This window comes from Pistacia vera, unplaced genomic scaffold (genome assembly GCF_008641045.1).
Source record: "Pistacia vera cultivar Batoury unplaced genomic scaffold, PisVer_v2 Contig735, whole genome shotgun sequence".
Lineage (NCBI taxonomy): Eukaryota > Viridiplantae > Streptophyta > Magnoliopsida > Sapindales > Anacardiaceae > Pistacia > Pistacia vera.
The window spans coordinates 940,418-946,417 of record NW_022196596.1 but is presented as its reverse complement, the minus strand read 5'-3'; positions in this window follow the sequence as shown (position 1 = coordinate 946,417).

Here is a 6,000-nt window from a genome sequence, read left to right as displayed (position 1 = left end):
AGCTTCAAGTATGTTTATGATTGAGACTAACTTCTCTCCCTCGACATCTTGGGTCATTGACACAAGATGTGGTACTCACATTTGTACTAATGTGTAGGGACTAAGGCAGAGTAAAGTGCTCGCCAAGCGAGAGGTGGACCTACGAGTTGGAAATGGAGCACATGTGGCTGCATTGGCTATAAGGACTTACTGTTTATGTTTGCCTACAGGCTTGTTGTTGGAACTACATAACTGTTATCACGTACCTTTTATTTCTAGAAATATTACTTCAGTATTCGCTTTGGATAATGTAAGGTATCATTTTGATATCTAATGGATTGTTATCCTTTAGTTTGAATGGTATTCTATTTGGAATTGCAAGGTTATATAATTGATTATATGTTCTTGATTTAAACAATAAAGATATTTTCAATGTTGAAACCAAGAAAGCTAAACATAGCGATCAAAACCAGACATACCTCTGGCAATATAGATTGTGTCATGTTAATAAGACCCACATTGCAAAACTTCAAAGGGATGAAGTTTTGGACCCTTTTGACTTTCAATCATTTGAGGTATGCGAGTCATGCCTATTAGGCAAGATGACCAAGTCTCCTTTAACAGGATAAGGTGAAAGGGCTACTGAGTTGTCAGGCATCATCCATAGTGATGTATGTGGTCCACTAACAGTTGAGGCTAAAGGTGGATATTCATACTTCATCACATTTTCTGATGATTTCAGTAGATATGGTTATGTCTACCTTATGAGACATAAATCTGAAGCCTTTCATAAATTCAAGGAATTCAAGAATGAAGTACAGAATATGTTGGGCAAGAGTATTAAAGCCCTTCGGTCATATCGAGGAGGTGAATACTTAAGCTCAGGCTTTTCTGAATACCTGAAGGAATGTGGGATAGTATCACAACTCACCCCGCCGTATACACCCCAACACAATGGAGTGTCTGAAAGGAGGAATAAGACCTTACTTGATATGGTTAGGTCCATGATGAGTTTTAGTGATTTACCTGCATCGTTCTGGGGTTATGCCCTAGAAATTGTGACTCACGTTTTGAACCGTGTGCCATCAAAGTCTGTAGATAAGACTCCATATGAGCTATGGAGTGGGCAAAAGCCCAGCTTGTCTTGTCTAAGGATTTGGGGTTGCGAAGCTTATGTTAAGAAATTGACTTCGAACAAGCTGGGCCTAAAATCCTGTAAATGTATATTTGTGGGGTATCCAAAGGAGACCAAAGGATACTATTTCTACCACCTAGAAGAGCGTAAAATTTTTGTTGCTCGTTCTGGTGTCTTCCTAGAAAAGGAATTTTTTCTAAGAAGTACTAGTGGGAGAAAAGTAGAACTCGATGAAGTTCTAGAACCACAAAATATACTAGACGAAGGACGGGATGATGTGCCACTGAAGGTGGTTGAACATCAAGAGAAGGCTACTCCACAACTTGTGGATCAAAGTGAACCACCTCAGGTAGTACAGGAGCAACGTAGATCTATGAGAGTACGCCATGAGCCCGAGAGATACGGTTATCTCGTGACTTAACATGGTGACGTACTAGTCTACTAAGACGATGAACCCAGAAGCTGAGAAGATGCTATATCGGATCCAAATTCTATTAAATGGCTTGAAGCCATGAAATCTGAGAAAGACTCCATGTACCAGAACCAAGTATGGTCTCTGGTGGAACCACCTGAAGGGGTAAAACCCACAGGGTGTAAATGGGTCTTCAAGAAGAAGACTAACATGGATGGCAAGGTGTATACTTATAAGGCACGATTGGTTGCCAAAGGTTTCAAACAAATTCTTGGTATTGACTATGAAGAAACCTTTTCGCCAGTTGCCATGATTAAATCCATCCAGATTATGCTTGCAATTGCTGCATATCATGACTATGAGATTTCGCAAATGGATGTCAAAACAGCTTTCCTGAATGGAAACCTTGAAGATGATGTGTATATGACATAACCCGGTGGTTTAGTTCTTGATGGGCAAGTTGATTGGGTATGAAAGTTGCAGAGATCCATATATGGACTCAAGCAAGCTTCTAGGAGCTGGAACATTCGTTTTGATGAAGCCGTAAAAGAATTCAATTTTATTAAGAACGAAGATGAGCCATGTGTTGACAAGAAAGTAAGTGGGAGCGCAGTGGCATTCCTAGTGTTGTATGTTGATGACATACTTCAGATCGGGAATGACATACCGAACTTGCCGTCGGTAAAGAATTGATTATCCAAGTGCTTCTCCATGAAAGACTTAGAGGAAGCAGCCTACATCCTTTGAATAAAGATCTATCATGATAGATCGCGTAGGTTGCTTGGCCTAAGTCAGACTGCATATATTGACAAAGTACTGAAAAGATTCAGTATGGAAGAATCCAAGAAGGGATTTCTTTCGATGTCACATGGTGTTTATCTCTCTAAGGAATTGTGTCCTAGAACACGAGATGAGAGAGATAGGATGAAGAGGATCCCATATGCATCAGCAATTGGATCCATCATGTATGCCATGCTATGTACTCGGATTGATGTCTCATGTGCTTTGAGCACTTGTAGTAGATATCAATCAGATCTAGGTGAGCGTCACTGGATGGCTGTCAAGAATATACTTAAGTACTTGAAGAGGACTAAGGATATGTTCTTGGTTTATGGAGGGGAAGATGAGCTCACTTTAAGAGGATACAGTGATGCTAGTTTCCAAACGGACAAAGATGATTATCGATCGCAATCAGAGTTTGTATTTTATCTCAATGGGGGTACAGTGAGCTGGAAGAGCTCCAAGTAAAGCACTGTAGCGGACTCTACAATGGAGGATGAGTATATTGCATTGTTAGATGCGGCCAAAGAGGCTTTCCGGATTAAGAAGTTTGTTACTAAACTTGGTGTAGTTCCCACGATTGTTGATCCTATAGACATCTATTGTGACAACAATGGAGTAATTGCTCAAGCCAGGGAACTACGGTCTCATCAGAAGTCCAGACACATACTCAGATGATTCCATCTTATCAGAGAGATAGTTGAGAGGAAAGATGTGCAGATCAATAAAGTGTATACTGGCGACAATCTTGCAGATCCACTGACAAAGCCTCTGTCGTAGCAGAAGCATGAAAGGCACTTGAGATCATTTGGTATTAAATACATGAATGATTGGCTATAGTGCAAGTGGGAGATTGTTAGAGTAAATGCCCTAGAGCCAATTAATTATTGTAGAATTGACTCTTTGTAATAATGTTCATTGATCCATAAACGGCATTTTATTCTATATCGCATAAATCATCATTATATGTATTGATATATGTCCTTAGAATGGTAGAACCGTGACGAGGGTATCAAGTGTTTCAAATCTTGATAGTGAGAACCCTATAAGCACATATAGTGGCCATTCTAGAAATGTTCATAGCCCTATTATTATTCTGAAGTAAGGACACAAATAATACGGTAAGGCTATCATAGTGTTGAATGACCCTGTCAAAAGGCAGTGACTGATCTCACTTGTCAAGGTTGTTTGGTGACAACCTGGTGCAATATATAGGTGCTTGCTGTAGGCAAGTTCACTGGACTGACCCACTAGAGGATTCCTTATGGATGGTAACCCCAGTGTCTATGGAACAAATCCTCTAACGAATGGTAGTGCATGTGATCCTTAGACTTGAGATCACCAGAGTGCCTTGTGCACCGATTGGTGTAGTTTGACACTAGCCTAACACAGTTCTATTCAGAGTTGTCAATACAGTGGTGATTGGCTACATCAAGGAGTGTATCAAGACTATATTGGATAGACAGAGGATTCATCACTCCCGGGTACGGGAGAAGTTATCTCATGCCGCAATTCAGTAAATGGCAATGACACTAAAACTGTGGCCACAGTGAGATTGAGTTGTCGCTCTATCCAGTTTATAATACAGGTCATTGGTCTAGTAACTGAATACACAATATCGAGAGTAACTGAAGGTTGACACTATTTCTATGCCTCGGTCTCGTCGAGATAACGGATGATGAAAGGATCGGATTGTACAGTAACCATATCGTTGACAGGTAGCTACTTTGCTGAATCTGAATCTATCGGATGGCCATGATGCCTTGCTAGTGGCCAATCTTGGTCTGTATATAATGAGACGATTAATTGGTGTTAATCGCGATACTATACACTACCGATATGATGAGGAGCCTATGGGTCATACACATAGAAGATAATTTAAGAGCTAGGAAGTAAAAATGGTGTTTTTATCTTTATAGGCGAAAGGGCATTTTGGTAATTTCACAGTGTAATTAAATTTGCTAAGGTCGTAGCCTTTATTTAATTTGTTAGAAAAATTAAATAAGTGAGATTACGTTTAAATATGTGTTCACATATACTTAAGTAAGTTATCATTATTGTTAAATGTTAATATATATTAATTAATTTTAATTGAGATAATGATAAACAAAATTAAAATATCTAAATGGGAGTGTTTGGAAACAAGGGGTGTTTGGGTTGGAGCCCAAGCCTATTCCATAAGGGAATAGGGCAATTAAATTTACACTATAAAAAAAAAAAAAAAAAGTTTAATTGAGATAGAGTAAGATTTTCATTATTTCATTTCATTCATTGAAATGAAAAACTCCAACCCCTTGAAATAAACACTCACGCCAAATTTGGGTTTTTGCCTAAAATCAAATTCCTTTGATTTCTTCTTCTTTGTTTCTTAAGACTAAAGAGGATCTAGCAAATCCCTCTTTAGTTCGTTGCGATTATCTTTGTGTGGACTACATTGGCTCGATCTTACACTTGGGTTGGTAGCAAAATATGTTCAGAGACAAAGTTAGAGAAGCCTCCAAACGTGGGTATGGTTTCTAAACCTTTAAACTGATTTTTTGCAGATTTGATTATAATGTATAAACTATAATTTTTTGTACCCTAATCTTGGTTCTAAGGAACGATCTATCATGTTATTAATTTTTGTTTTCCGCTGCCATAAAATGATCATTTCCTAACACCATGCAAACCAGATCCAAAACAAAATCTCTACAAACTGCCCTCGTATCCACTTCATCCTGTGATATTACAGAACCAGTTACTGTATCTGAGGCTCTCTCCCATCCTTCATGGAAGGCTGCCATGCAGGCTGAATTCGATGCACTACAGTCCAACCACACTTGGGAGCTGGTTCCAGATACCTCTGATATGCATCTAGTGGGTTGTAAGTGGGTATTCAAGGTTAAAACCAATCCTGATGGCTCAATACAACGTTTTAAAGCAAGGTTAGTGGTAAAAGGGTTTCAACAGACCCCTGGGATTGATTACCTAGAGACATTTAGTCTTATGGTAAAATCTCTAACAATTAGAGTTATCTTGAGTCTTACAGTTAGCTACGGGTGGGACATCCAACAAGTGGATGTTAATAATGCATTTTTGAATGGGGAGCTTACTGAAACAGTTCACATGGCACAGCCTGAAGGCTTTGTCAGTTCACAACATCCCCATCATGTTTGCAAATTAACCAAAACAATTTATGGTCTCAAGCAGGCACCAAGGGCCTAGTTCGATAAGCTCTAGAAGGCCTTCCTTTCATGGGGTTTTTTACACTCTTTAGCTGATCCCAATCTCTTTATCTATCAACAACAAGAAATACAAGTATATATTTTGGTTTATGTCAATGACATACTCCTTACTGGCAATGACTCAAGCCTGGTTCACAAGATCGTTGCCAACCTCAACACTTAGTTTGCTTTGGAAACTCTAGGTTCACTGCACTACTTTCTCGGGTTTGAAATTACTAGAGATAAATCTCACCTGCACATAAACCAGGCAAAGTACGCAAAAGATTTATTGATCAAAACCAAAATGCTGGACTGTACTCCCTGCACCACTCCCATGGCTGTTGGCACTAAATTAGCTCTTGAAGATAGTGAACCAGTTGAGAATCCAGCTCTCTATCGAAGCACAGTTGGTGCACTGCAATATCTTACGTTGTCCAGACCTAATATCTCCTTCTTAGTCAACAAATTGAGTCAATTTTTTAAGGCTCCAA